Consider the following 16,081-nt stretch of genomic DNA (forward strand, 5'->3'; position numbering starts at 1 on the left):
TTCATGGGCTATAGGCTTGGCATTTTTTAATTTTGAGGGGAAAATTATTCTTCGCCTAATCGTTCATTTATCGCGTTAGACGGCTTCTGCGTGTCCCCGGGGACACGCATATGCGAGAACCAGCGCCTTAGAGACACTTTATTTTTTGCCGGAAAAATGATATTTTCATGGGCTATAGGCTTGGCATTTTTTCAATTTTGAGGGGAAAATTATTCTTCCCCTAATCGTTCATTTATCGCGTTAGACAGCTTATGCGTGTCCCCGGGGACTCGCATATGCGAGAACCAGCGCCTTAGAGACACTTTATTTTTTGCCGGAAAAATGATATTTTCATGGGCTATAGGCTTGGCATTTTTTAATTTTGAGGGGAAAATTATTCTTCGCCTAATCGTTCATTTATCGCGTTAGACGGCTTCTGCGTGTCCCCGGGGACACGCATATGCGAGAACCAGCGCCTTAGAGACACTTTATTTTTTGCCGGAAAAATGATATTTTCATGGGCTATAGGCTTGGCATTTTTTCAATTTTGAGGGGAAAATTATTCTTCCCCTAATCGTTCATTTATCGCGTTAGACAGCTTATGCGTGTCCCCGGGGACTCGCATATGCGAGAACCAGCGCCTTAGAGACACTTTATTTTTTGCCGGAAAAATGATATTTTCATGGGCTATAGGCTTGGCATTTTTTCAATTTTGAGGGGAAAATTATTCTTCGCCTAATTGTTCATTTATCGCGTTAGACGGCTTCTGCGTGTCCCCGGGGACTCGCATATGCAAGAACCAGCGCCTTGGAGACACTTTATTTTTTGCCGGAAAAATGATGTTTTCATGGGCTATAGGCTTGGCATTTTTTCAATTTTGAGGGGAAAATTATTCTTCGCCTAATCGTTCATTTATCGCGTTAGACGGCTTCTGCGTGTCCCCGGGGACTCGCATATGCGAGAACCAGCGCCTTAGAGACACTTTATTTTTTGCCGGAAAAATGATATTTTCATGGGCTATAGGCTTGGCATTTTTTCAATTTTGAGGGGAAAATTATTCTTCGCCTAATCGTTCATTTATCGCGTTAGACGGCTTCTGCGTGTCCCCGGGGACACGCATATGCGAGAACCAGCGCCTTAGAGACACTTTATTTTTTGCCGGAAAAATGATATTTTCATGGGCTATAGGCTTGGCATTTTTTCAATTTTGAGGGGAAAATTATTCTTCCCCTAATCGTTCATTTATCGCGTTAGACAGCTTATGCGTGTCCCCGGGGACTCGCATATGCGAGAACCAGCGCCTTAGAGACACTTTATTTTTTGCCGGAAAAATGATATTTTCATGGGCTATAGGCTTGGCATTTTTTCAATTTTGAGGGGAAAATTATTCTTCGCCTAATCGTTCATTTATCGCGTTCGACGGCTTCTGCGTGTCCCCGGGGACTCGCATATGCGAGAACCAGCGCCTTAGAGACACTTTATTTTTTGCCGGAAAAATGATATTTTCATGGGCTATAGGCTTGGCATTTTTTCAATTTTGAGGGGGAAATTATTCTTGGCCTAATCGTTCATTTATCGCGTTAGACGGCTTCTGCGTGTCCCCGGGGACTCGTATATGCAAGAACCAGCGCCTTGGAGACACTTTATTTTTTGCCGGAAAAATGATATTTTCATGGGCTATAGGCTTGGCATTTTTTCAATTTTGAGGGGAAAATTATTCTTCGCCTAATCGTTCATTTATCGCGTTAGACGGCTTCTGCGTGTCCCCGGGGACTCGCATATGCAAGAACCAGCGCCTTGGAGACACTTTATTTTTTGCCGGAAAAATGATATTTTCATGGGCTTATAGGCTTGGAATTTTTTCAATTTTGAGGGGGAAATTATTCTTGGCCTCATCGTTCATTTATCGCGTTAGACGGCTTCTGCGTGTCCCCGGGGACTCGCATATGCGAGAACCAGCGCCTTAGAGACACTTTATTTTTTGCCGGAAAAATGATATTTTCATGGGCTATAGGCTTGGCATTTTTTCAATTTTGAGGGGAAAATTATTCTTCCCCTAATCGTTCATTTATCGCGTTAGACAGCTTATGCGTGTCCCCGGGGACTCGCATATGCGAGAACCAGCGCCTTAGAGACACTTTATTTTTTGCCGGAAAAATGATATTTTCATGGGCTATAGGCTTGGCATTTTTTCAATTTTGAGGGGAAAATTATTCTTCGCCTAATTGTTCATTTATCGCGTTAGACGGCTTCTGCGTGTCCCCGGGGACTCGCATATGCGAGAACCAGCGCCTTGGAGACACTTTATTTTTTGCCGGAAAAATGATATTTTCATGGGCTATACGCTTGGCATTTTTTCAATTTTGAGGGGAAAATTATTCTTCGCCTAATCGTTCATTTATCGCGTTAGACGGCTTCTGCGTGTCCCCGGGGACTCGCATATGCAAGAACCAGCGCCTTGGAGACACTTTATTTTTTGCCGGAAAAATGATATTTTCATGGGCTATAGGCTTGGCATTTTTTCAATTTTGAGGGGAAAATTATTCTTCGCCTAATCGTTCATTTATCGCGTTAGACGGCTTCTGCGTGTCCCCGGGGACTCGCATATGCGAGAACCAGCGCCTTGGAGACACTTTATTTTTTGCCGGAAAAATGATATTTTCATGGGCTATAGGCTTGGCATTTTTTCAATTTTGAGGGGAAAATTATTCTTCGCCTAATCGTTCATTTATCGCGTTAGACGGCTTCTGCGTGTCCCCGGGGACTCGCATATGCAAGAACCAGCGCCTTGGAGACACTTTATTTTTTGCCGGAAAAATGATATTTTCATGGCTATAGGCTTGGCATTTTTTCAATTTTGAGGGGAAAACTATTCTTCGCCTAATCGTTCATTTATCGCGCTAGACGGCTTCTGCGTGTCCCCGGGGACTCGTATATGCGAGAACCAGCGCCTTGGAGACACTTTATTTTTTGCCGGAAAAATGATATTTTCATGGGCTATAGGCTTGGCATTTTTTCAATTTTGAGGGGAAAATTATTCTTCGCCTAATCGTTCATTTATCGCGTTAGACGGCTTCTGCGTGTCCCCGGGGACTCGCATATGCAAGAACCAGCGCCTTGGAGACACTTTATTTATTGCCGGAAAAATGATATTTTCATGGGCTATAGGCTTGGCATTTTTTCAATTTTGAGGGGAAAATTATTCTTCGCCTAATCGTTCATTTATCGCGTTAGACGGCTGCTGCGTGTCACCGGGGACTCGCATATGCGAGAACCAGCGCCATGGAGACATTTTATTTTTTGCCGGAAAAATGATATTTTCATGGGCTATAGGCTTGGCATTTTTTCAATTTTGAGGGGAAAATTATTCTTCGCCTAATCGTTCATTTATCGCGTTAGACGGCTTCTGCGTGTCCCCGGGGACTCGCATATGCGAGAACCAGCGCCTTAGAGACACTTTATTTTTTGCCGGAAAAATGATATTTTCATGGGCTATAGGCTTGGCATTTTTTCAATTTTGAGGGGAAAATTATTCTTCGCCTAATCGTTCATTTATCGCGTTAGACGGCTGCTGCGTGTCACCGGGGACTCGCATATGCGAGAACCAGCGCCATGGAGACATTTTATTTTTTGCCGGAAAAATGATATTTTCATGGGCTATAGGCTTGGCATTTTTTCAATTTTGAGGGGAAAATTATTCTTTGCCTAATCGTTCATTTATCGCGTTAGACGGCTTCTGCGTGTCCCCGGGGACTCGCATATGCAAGAACCAGCGCCTTGGAGACACTTTATTTTTTGCCGGAAAAATGATATTTTCATGGGCTATAGGCTTGGCATTTTTTCAATTTTGAGGGGAAAATTATTCTTCGCCTAATCGTTCATTTATCGCGTTAGACGGCTTCTGCGTGTCCCCGGGGACACGCATATGCGAGAACCAGCGCCTTAGAGACACTTTATTTTTTGCCGGAAAAATGATATTTTCATGGGCTATAGGCTTGGCATTTTTTCAATTTTGAGGGGAAAATTATTCTTCCCCTAATCGTTCATTTATCGCGTTAGACAGCTTATGCGTGTCCCCGGGGACTCGCATATGCGAGAACCAGCGCCTTAGAGACACTTTATTTTTTGCCGGAAAAATGATATTTTCATGGGCTATAGGCTTGGCATTTTTTCAATTTTGAGGGGAAAATTATTCTTCGCCTAATCGTTCATTTATCGCGTTCGACGGCTTCTGCGTGTCCCCGGGGACTCGCATATGCGAGAACCAGCGCCTTAGAGACACTTTATTTTTTGCCGGAAAAATGATATTTTCATGGGCTATAGGCTTGGCATTTTTTCAATTTTGAGGGGGAAATTATTCTTGGCCTAATCGTTCATTTATCGCGTTAGACGGCTTCTGCGTGTCCCCGGGGACTCGTATATGCAAGAACCAGGGCCTTGGAGACACTTTATTTTTTGCCGGAAAAATGATATTTTCATGGGCTATAGGCTTGGCATTTTTTCAATTTTGAGGGGAAAATTATTCTTCGCCTAATCGTTCATTTATCGCGTTAGACGGCTTCTGCGTGTCCCCGGGGACTCGCATATGCAAGAACCAGCGCCTTGGAGACACTTTATTTTTTGCCGGAAAAATGATATTTTCATGGGCTTATAGGCTTGGAATTTTTTCAATTTTGAGGGGGAAATTATTCTTGGCCTCATCGTTCATTTATCGCGTTAGACGGCTTCTGCGTGTCCCCGGGGACTCGCATATGCGAGAACCAGCGCCTTAGAGACACTTTATTTTTTGCCGGAAAAATGATATTTTCATGGGCTATAGGCTTGGCATTTTTTCAATTTTGAGGGGAAAATTATTCTTGGCCTAATCGTTCATTTATCGCGTTAGACGGCTTCTGCGTGTCCCCGGGGACTCGCATATGCGGGAACCAGCGCCTTAGAGACACTTTATTTTTTGCCGGAGAAATGACATTTTCATGGGCTATAGGCTTGGCATTTTTTCAATTTTCAGGGGAAAATTATTCTTCCCCTAATCGTTCATTTATCGCGTTAGACAGCTTATGCGTGTCCCCGGGGACTCGCATATGCGAGAACCAGCGCCTTAGAGACACTTTATTTTTTGCCGGAAAAATGATATTTTCATGGGCTATAGGCTTGGCATTTTTTCAATTTTGAGGGGAAAATTATTCTTCGCCTAATTGTTCATTTATCGCGTTAGACGGCTTCTGCGTGTCCCCGGGGACTCGCATATGCGAGAACCAGCGCCTTGGAGACACTTTATTTTTTGCCGGAAAAATGATATTTTCATGGGCTATAGGCTTGGCATTTTTTCAATTTTGAGGGGAAAATTATTCTTCGCCTAATCGTTCATTTATCGCGTTAGACGGCTTCTGCGTGTCCCCGGGGACTCGCATATGCAAGAACCAGCGCCTTGGAGACACTTTATTTTTTGCCGGAAAAATGATATTTTCATGGGCTATAGGCTTGGCATTTTTTCAATTTTGAGGGGAAAATTATTCTTCGCCTAATCGTTCATTTATCGCGTTAGACGGCTTCTGCGTGTCCCCGGGGACTCGCATATGCAAGAACCAGCGCCTTGGAGACACTTTATTTTTTGCCGGAAAAATGATATTTTCATGGGCTATAGGCTTGGAATTTTTTCAATTTTGAGGGGGAAATTATTCTTGGCCTCATCGTTCATTTATCGCGTTAGACGGCTTCTGCGTGTCCCCGGGGACTCGCATATGCGAGAACCAGCGCCTTAGAGACACTTTATTTTTTGCCGGAAAAATGATATTTTCATGGGCTATAGGCTTGGCATTTTTTCAATTTTGAGGGGGAAATTATTCTTGGCCTAATCGTTCATTTATCGCGTTAGACGGCTTCTGCGTGTCCCCGGGGACTCGTATATGCAAGAACCAGCGCCTTGGAGACACTTTATTTTTTGCCGGAAAAATGATATTTTCATGGGCTATAGGCTTGGCATTTTTTCAATTTTGAGGGGAAAATTATTCTTCGCCTAATCGTTCATTTATCGCGTTAGACGGCTTCTGCGTGTCCCCGGGGACTCGCATATGCAAGAACCAGCGCCTTGGAGACACTTTATTTTTTGCCGGAAAAATGATATTTTCATGGGCTATAGGCTTGGAATTTTTTCAATTTTGAGGGGGAAATTATTCTTGGCCTAATCGTTCATTTATCGCGTTAGACGGCTTCTGCGTGTCCCCGGGGACTCGCATATGCAAGAACCAGCGCCTTGGAGACACTTTATTTTTTGCCGGAAAAATGATATTTTCATGGGCTATAGGCTTGGCATTTTTTCAATTTTGAGGGGAAAATTATTCTTCGCCTAATCGTTCATTTATCGCGTTAGACGGCTTCTGCGTGTCCCCGGGGACTCGCATATGCAAGAACCAGCGCCTTGGAGACACTTTATTTTTTGCCGGAAAAATGATATTTTCATGGGCAATAGGCTTGGCATTTTTTCAATTTTGAGGGGAAAACTATTCTTCGCCTAATCGTTCATTTATCGCGTTAGACGGCTTCTGCGTGTCCCCGGGGACTCGCATATGCAAGAACCAGCGCCTTGGAGACACTTTATTTTTTGCCGGAAAAATGATATTTTCATGGGCTATAGGCTTGGCATTTTTTCAATTTTGAGGGGAAAATTATTCTTCGCCTAATCGTTCATTTATCGCGTTAGACGGCTGCTGCGTGTCACCGGGGACTCGCATATGCGAGAACCAGCGCCATGGAGACATTTTATTTTTTGCCGGAAAAATGATATTTTCATGGGCTATAGGCTTGGCATTTTTTCAATTTTGAGGGGAAAATTATTCTTCGCCTAATCGTTCATTTATCGCGTTAGACGGCTTCTGCGTGTCCCCGGGGACTCGCATATGCGAGAACCAGCGCCTTAGAGACACTTTATTTTTTGCCGGAAAAATGATATTTTCATGGGCTATAGGCTTGGCATTTTTTCAATTTTGAGGGGAAAATTATTCTTGGCCTAATCGTTCATTTATCGCGTTAGACGGCTTCTGCGTGTCCCCGGGGACTCGCATATGCGGGAACCAGCGCCTTAGAGACACTTTATTTTTTGCCGGAGAAATGACATTTTCATGGGCTATAGGCTTGGCATTTTTTCAATTTTGAGGGGAAAATTATTCTTCGCCTAATCGTTCATTTATCGCGTTAGACGGCTTCTGCGTGTCCCCGGGGACTCGCATATGCGAGAACCAGCGCCTTAGAGACACTTTATTTTTTGCCGGAAAAATGATATTTTCATGGGCTATATATAGGCTTGGCATTTTTTCAATTTTGAGGGGAAAATTATTCTTCGCCTAATCGTTCATTTATCGCGTTAGACGGCTTCTGCGTGTCCCCGGGGACTCGCATATGCAAGAACCAGCGCCTTGGAGACACTTTATTTTTTGCCGGAAAAATGATATTTTCATGGGCTATAGGCTTGGCATTTTTTCAATTTTGAGGGGAAAATTATTCTTCGCCTAATCGTTCATTTATCGCGTTAGACGGCTTCTGCGTGTCCCCGGGGACTCGCATATGCGAGAACCAGCGCCTTAGAGACACTTTATTTTTTGCCGGAAAAATGATATTTTCATGGGCTATAGGCTTGGCATTTTTTCAATTTTGAGGGGAAAATTATTCTTCGCCTAATCGTTCATTCATCGCGTTAGACGGCTTCTGCGTGTCCCCGGGGACTCGCATATGCGAGAACCAGCGCCATGGAGACACTTTATTTTTTGCCGGAAAAATGATATTTTCATGGGCTATAGGCTTGGCATTTTTTCAATTTTGAGGGGAAAATTATTCTTCGCCTAATCGTTCATTTATCGCGTTAGACGGCTTCTGCGTGTCCCCGGGGACTCGCATATGCGAGAACCAGCGCCTTAGAGACACTTTATTTTTTGCCGGAAAAATGATATTTTCATGGGCTATAGGCTTGGCATTTTTTCAATTTTGAGGGGAAATTATTCTTGGCCTAATCGTTCATTTATCGCGTTAGACGGCTTCTGCGTGTGCCCGGGGACTCGCATATGCGAGAACCAGCGCCTTAGAGACATTTTATTTTTTGCCGGAGAAATGACATTTTCATGGGCTATAGGCTTGGCATTTTTTCAATTTTGAGGGGAAAATTATTCTTCGCCTAATCGTTCATTTATCGCGTTAGACGGCTTCTGCGTGTCCCCGGGGACTCGCATATGCGAGAACCAGCGCCTTAGAGACACTTTATTTTTTGCCGGAAAAATGATATTTTCATGGGCTATAGGTTGGCATTTTTTCAATTTTGAGGGGAAAATTATTCTTCGCCTAATCGTTCATTTATCGCGTTAGACGGCTTCTGCGTGTCCCCGGCGACTCGCATATGCGAGAACCAGCGCCTTAGAGACACTTTATTTTTTGCCGGAAAAATGATATTTTCATGGGCTATAGGCTTGGCATTTTTTCAATTTTGAGGGGGAAATTATTCTTGGCCTAATCGTTCATTTATCGCGTTAGACGGCTTCTGCGTGTCCCCGGGGACTCGTATATGCAAGAACCAGCGCCTTGGAGACACTTTATTTTTTGCCGGAAAAACGATATTTTCATGGGCTATAGGCTTGGCATTTTTTCAATTTTGAGGGGAAAATTATTCTTCGCCTAATCGTTCATTTATCGCGTTAGACGGCTTCTGCGTGTCCCCGGGGACTCGCATATGCAAGAACCAGCGCCTTGGAGACACTTTTTTTTTTGCCGGAAAAATGATATTTTCATGGGCTATAGGCTTGGCATTTTTTCAATTTTGAGGGGAAAATTATTCTTCGCCTAATCGTTCATTTATCGCGCTAGACGGCTTCTGCGTGTCCCCGGGGACTCGTATATGCGAGAACCAGCGCCTTGGAGACACTTTATTTTTTGCCGGAAAAATATTTTCATGGGCTATAGGCTTGGCATTTTTTCAATTTTGCGGGGAAAATTATTCTTCGCCTAATCGTTCATTTATCGCGCTAGACGGCTTCTGCGTGTCCCCGGGGACTCGTATATGCGAGAACCAGCGCCTTGGAGACACTTTATTTTTTGCCGGAAAAATGATATTTTCATGGGCTATAGGCTTGGAATTTTTTCAATTTTGAGGGGGAAATTATTCTTGGCCTAATCGTTCATTTATCGCGTTAGACTGCTTCTGCGTGTCCCCGGGGACTCGCATATGCGAGAACCAGCGCATTAGAGACACTATTTTTTGCCGGAAAAATGATATTTTCATGGGCTATAGGCTTGGAATTTTTTCAATTTTGAGGGGGAAATTATTCTTGGCCTAATCGTTCATTTATCGCGTTAGACGGCTTCTGCGTGTCCCCGGGGACTCGCATATGCGAGAACCAGCGCCTTAGACACACTTTATTTTTTGCCGGAAAAATGATATTTTCATGGGCTATAGGCTTGGCATTTTTTCAATTTTGAGGGGAAAATTATTCTTCGCCTAATCGTTCATTTATCGCGTTAGACGGCTTGCTGCAGGCGTGAAATTGGGTGGAAGAGAGGATAGGTACGAGGCTACAATGCCCGAAAATGTTTCGTCTGGTCTAGCTTACGAAAGAGAAGCAAGGAGTTGAGTCTGTACGGTGATCTATACTGCAATGTTCCAAGCAAGACGGCGTAGTCTTCACGAGGACTTTTGTAGCCTGCTAAAAAAACTTTCGCGGGAAACTTCTTAAAGCAAACAACGGTCGCACAGTCACGGTCGGAATATTACCGCGGGGTATGTCCCACTGGTCAGCAAGGAGAAAGTAAGGGGTATTAAAAAATCGTAACGTGAGAAAGCCTTATGAAGCAGTAAAAAAATGCACGTTGCTTGAAATCAATAATAAAACTTGGCATCGGACAAGCCAAGATGTGCGCACTAAAATATAAGCAAGATAATATCAGCAATTTGAAGGATTACTGAAAGCAATGGAGGAATCCTATACAGACTTCAACAGCACGTAGAGCAGCCAGGCCACCTCCATTCGTGGTAGTAACGAACATTATGCAGTCTCTCCTATAGCGATGAAGTTCATCAGTCTTTTCCTTCAGCTTCGATTACAGCGACTGTTAAAACGGCAAAAACGGCCGGAGATTGCTTGCTTGAAAAATCTGCGGCCCTTTATACGCGATGCCTCACGACTTCTAGTGTACCACAGAACTGGAAGAATGCGAACACTAAATTGAATTTCGTTAGGTCTCCATTCGGGTGTATCAAAGATTTTGGGTCCATTAGTCTTGCTTTCAGCATCGTAGAAAACATTCACCAACTTCAAATACATTACGGGCAACACTTCAGTCAAGCAAGAGAACAGGCTGCCTTAATGAACAGACCTTCCACAATCGATCACAGCCATATCCTTAATCAGGTAATCGAGAAATCTGCAGACTACGATCAACCCCTTCTGATGGATTTGGAGATTATGAAAACGAATACTCCACAAAAGGAGCAGAACGTTACTTATCAAGAAGGGGGGCCAGGCTAAGAAAGGCAATCGCTCCAATGATGTGCACTGCATGCTTCGAAGTATTATTGGAAGCTATTAAACTGGGAAGGCTTAAAAGGGAGGATCAACGGCGAATATCTCAGCAATTTATGGTTTGCGGATGACATCGCCCTGTTCAGCAACACTACGCATAAATTATAAATGAGATGAAGCGGAAGTTGGAATCATTTAGCCCAAGACAGGGGTAATTGGAGATCGCAGAGAGAGAGACTTTTGTCCTACAAGGGCCATAAACAGGCTGATCCCGATTAGGTTAAGATTAAGTACACATCTTGCTGTTTCAAGAGCAAAAAAAAAAAAAAGAGGGAGAAGCTTGTATAAAAAAGTACCACAACAATGTGCGCGACCAAACTGCGAAACAGCCCTAACCTGTAAGCGTTGTATCATTAAGAGGTTCTCCGTTCCTGTACGGCGATTGCTTAGCGAGCGGAAAATGCCAATAGTACGTGTACTTTTCCCGGCTACAGAATCATGACGCGCGTCTGAACAGGAGTCGGCGTATTCAGTCATCCAGCTGCATTGAATGATCTCCACCTGTGGCGTCTTCGAGTGCGATTTTCGCAAGGCACCTTGAAGTCGGTTGCCACTAAGATTCGTTGTCCGTTCATGAGGCCTCCCGTTGCTGAAGTTTTCCAATACTTACTTTGGACACTTTGCTGTTCGAAGCATCCAACGAGGCTGACAACAGTATGGGGGAGTATTTAATCCTGTAATGCCCAAACACAGTTGTACATCACAGAAAATTCACAGCATTTTTGCACCTTTATTTTTCGCCGTGGAAGGTACATTAGTACTAAACACACTATGTATGAGAGAAGATAATTATCAATCAACATAATAATTGAAATCTTAAGCTATTCAATAACTACAATGGGCTCCAGCCTAATACTGTCGCTACTTGTTTTTCACTCACGATAATTCGAACTTTGCCGCCTCAAACAGCGCAGTATACAGAAAGTGCGTTAGGCATTACAGGGTTAAAAAGCTCCTTAACCACCTTGGTGGCTTGGTGAAAACACTATGCGGATAACAAACACTTGCGAATATCTCAAATTTTGCACTGCTGTGCGGCGGGTGGAACTCGCAAACGTAGTGCGAGATCACCTTTTTCACAAACGTGATTTTCAATAGAAACATTATTTTCACTGTTTTCAGGCTGCCTTATTTGGTCAAATAAAAGAACCCCATACGCGGTCAGTAGCGTAACATCAACAAGGGTGCTTGAATGAGCGCGGTTTTTCCTCCTGCTACTGTCTATATTTATCGAAGCAATTTGACGAAGCAATTTGGCTGAAGTAAGCGAAGCAGTTCATTTTAAACTTCAGAGAAATTACGTACTTCCGGCTCGTGCAGGAATGCAACACTGGCCACACCGATTACCAATGTTGTAGCCCTCGGGTCTCAATTTCTATTGGTATAGACACTCAACTAGCTTTCAACCAAGCGAAACTCGGACAGTCCGCTCCAGGCTGGTTGCCTCGGCAGACTTCGCTACACCAGCTTGACTAGCCGATAGTAACCACACCCAAATTGCGCGTTTTACAATAGCTCAATACTGGCCCGCCATCTTTCGTCTACGAACGCAGTTAGTAATAAGAGTTGCGAAGAATGCCACACGTCAATTAGTTTGCGCCGTCAGTAACATGCATAGGATGCCGATTGGTGCTTCGGCGGCGGCAGCGTGGAAACTAGCTATAGATCTCTCCCTTCCTTTTTCCGCTCCCCGCCTTCGTAACGGCGATGCGCAGCTGATGCTATTACGCGCAGCGGGCAACTTGGAACACTGAAACGTGCTCAGTTAAACACGGCCTGCCCTTATGCGCTAATACTTCATACTTAATAAATTTCCACGCTGAATCCAGCGCCAGAACACACAACAATAGCCAGGGGTTAATTATAGCAGGTTAACCTTAGGTTAGGTTACGTCACGTTAGGTGAAGAATGAACGTACAGCGAACGACAAGGACAGCAGAAGTGCGTTCCAAGGCAGAAGGCGGCGGGGCAGTCGCGTCTTGCTTAGACACACTTTTCTGAAACTTCGTCTAGTTTTCCGTTCCACCAGCTATCCATCCCAACTACGGCGTTCAACGAACATTCTACTGCTCCGTCTTTCCTATGACTTTACGAATTGGACAGGTAGGTAAGCCCCGGTCCTATACGTGCTGCATTTCGATGATCTCTCCTCCCCCTGCCCCGGCTCGAGCTCTGCTGAGACTAACAAGGACCTGCCAAAACTAAATTAGTTCGACTCACAGCACTTCGCATGACAGTTGTGCATGGCACCGGCGTTACACGTCGTTATTGTCGTCTTCTGGTCTTACGGCCAGCGCTGTTTGCAGCCTATTTTTGTGCGTGTGTGTGTGTGTGCGCGCGTACCCACGCGCTGTCCACAATTGTGGGCAATGGTGTCAACAGCCACGTCATCGTGGCCATAAACGTGGCCGCTTTGACACAGATGCCAGATCTGACGTTTGAGCAGAACCACTCGAGCCTGGGTCAGCGGCTGTGCGGCGGACGACGCACCAACTTGCTCCTGGTCGAGGCACTGTCGTTCGAAGTCCGTGGCGGAGACATCCTCGCCATCATCGCCACTTACGGCGAGCACGCTGCTCTGCAACTGTCGAAAAATAAAAAATAAAAGCATTTGAGAGAGCTGGCAATTCCTTCCGGCACAAACATACGCTTGTCACGTGTTCTAATCAGTTTTCGGGAATTTGCATACTGTTCGATATACAGTCAAGGCTACGGAACGCGGGAGGACGAAATTCACAGACCCCGGTTCCTAGCGCCGACCACTGCATCTTATCTACAGCGCACTTCATATAAGCTAGGCAACTGGGTGCAATGTCTAAATCTTAAACCAACAAAGTTCTCGCGCGAGAGCACGCGCGCGTTAAGTAACAGATGAGCATTGCAAATCAAGTGCTCCTCTCAACCCGCGACCTTCTCCCGTATCCGACGCACTTCTCTGACTAACGCCCGTTGTGACGCCAGCCAATACGCGAGCTCTTTCTCGTCCTCGACCTCCGGTGCTGGCATGCTTCGATCTTAACTCCCAGCGAGCTGAGCAGCAACCAGCGCCTCACGGTGCAAAGCGGTAGCATAGTGTAGGAATAAAACCTGAGAAATTGGGTAGCGCACCAGGCTACGTCACTTAGCCAGCCGGACATTACAGGCAGTACATCGATTACTCGCAATCTGTGCATGCGAAGTAATTGTGTGCCCCTAACGCTTCATTTTTGCTTTTAAGATCACTGCTTTATAACAGACTATGTAACGAATGAAGCTTGCTAACTTTAATACTCGAATGTGAACACTTGTGTGTACTGTCATAATGGGTGTTCGTTATACGAAAACGGTTCGAAACTTATTCGATATTCGATTCGACTCGCTTTCTACAGTATCTTATTCGTATTCTATTCGGTCTCAAAAATTACTATTCGCACGCCACTACAAATAGTAGATACATTTCGTCCACTGTCGGTGTACTGTCATGTGCGGTTTAGAAAATTGTTATATTTTAATTGTCGAGGTACAGAGTTGTAGCTAAGATAACGTTTTTTTTTTAGTTTAGAAATCCTCTTAGAATATTTAAGAAAAACGATGACGTACATGCAAAGTTTGCTTCCTTCGTTCGTTCCCCTATATGTAGACAGGAGCTCCCAAGCTACCATCAAGCGGTGGCCAGAGGCCACGACATGGTATTTCAGTGGTTTCCTGGGCACTGCGACATCACTGGCAATGGATGTGCCGACAAAGCTGCCCATGTACACGCAGAACTTAGATACCATTGTCGCTGAAGGATGTAGAGTGGCACCTCAGCGGTCTTGCTCCAAGGAAATGGAATAGACCGGAGTTTATCGATCGCCGCCTGTATGCCGTGGAGCCACATATGAAATTACAGCGTTTACCAGGTTTTAACCGACAGGAAGGAGCACTACTGAGCCGCCTGGGAATCAGACGTGTTATTTCTTTTTCTTTTACAATCGCATGCTCATTCATCATTTGAATTGGGGAGAGTGCTAACTGCAGCAGATATGCTATTGAGGGAACCACCAAAAATGTCTCATGTGACTGCCCCACATACAAAGATGGGACGAATACACTTCGGACAGCTTTGGGGCGCTTAGATGATAGACACTTTGTAGTGGGTGGCCCCTGGCCTCCTGCGTCTGGTATGTGTAAGGCTACGTAGGCACTGCTGCGTTCTTAAAAATGCGCCAGCCTGTGTGACCGCCTGTGACTAACTCCGGGGCGAACGCGTGTATGTAAAAACGAAAATGTGAACTTGTCTCTTCCTTCTCTTTCCCCTTCAGCAGCGTTGCGCAGGCTGCCGGGCTCCCTTATGACCTCTGTTTCTATGCCAAGCTACATCTTGCGCTTAAGAGGAAGCTTTAGCTCGGGCCCAGCTCGGACACGGCCTATTAAAATACATGTAAAACGCAAAAACGTTTTTCTGACATAACCTCTGCACCGATTTTAATGAAATTTGTTGCATTTGAGAGAGAAAGTTAAGTGCTAGTGACTGTTGGAAGCGGAATTTCAATGTATGGCCTGAATTTTGTTAGAAAGATTTTCCAAAATACCCAAGTTTGAAAATAATAGAAGCACGAAGCTTACAAATAATACCTCTGCGTCAAGTACAGATATCGCAGTTCTGTAAACGGCATCCATTAGATCGTTAAAAGTGGACAAATTAAATATGTAATTTTATATCCTACTTGAATTTGCTACGTCGTGTACAAAGGTTCTGCAAGAGCTATATTTCCACATTATTAAATATTTCGAGATTCATGTGTTACACATCAACTTTGTCCGCTTTAGATGTACAGTCGCGGACAGAATATTACCGACCATGAAATCTAAGAAAAAGCTGAATATCTCCGCAACCTCACAACGCAATCTGGTATTTGCATTTTGGACCTCGACTAGAATATGCTAACAACGTTGTCGTGGGCAGTTTTACTGGTTACTGGTACAGGCTGCTCGGGAATTGAACGTTTTCGGAGATCCCGTGGTCCATTTTATTCTGTCCGCGACTGTAGTATTAGATGCAATTCACGGAATTGTGATAACATTTTTCATTGCCGAGTTACGGAGTTGTAAACTTGATAGTTTCGTTTTCTGAAAATTTTGGATTTTGACCAATATTTAATAAAAAAAATTGACGACCTAGATCAAAAATTCCAAACCAAAAGTCACTAGATTTTAAGGCTTCCTTTTAAACACAACAAACGTCGTCAAATGTGGTGAAGTGGTAGCCGCGAAAAACGAATTCTCCTTTTGCATGTATTTAGATAGGAGCATCCTTGCTAAAGCTTCCTTTTAAGTAAGGAACGAACGGTTGCTACACGCTAAAAAGTTTTCTGCTATGGGTTTCGGGGCCTACGTTATCATTCAACCACAATCATCAATTTTGCGTACACTTCTTAACACTCTCAACTATCTACTTTCCTATGAGAAACGCTATGTCACATTGAGACAGGCATGCAGTTCATGAGCTGAATGTACCGGGCAGCATTAAAGATAAGAGAATGCATCCACGTTTGGGGAGACACGATAAGCGGCAATGCGTG

Source organism: Dermacentor variabilis, chromosome 10 (assembly GCF_050947875.1).
Source record: "Dermacentor variabilis isolate Ectoservices chromosome 10, ASM5094787v1, whole genome shotgun sequence".
Classification (NCBI taxonomy): Eukaryota; Metazoa; Arthropoda; class Arachnida; order Ixodida; family Ixodidae; genus Dermacentor; species Dermacentor variabilis.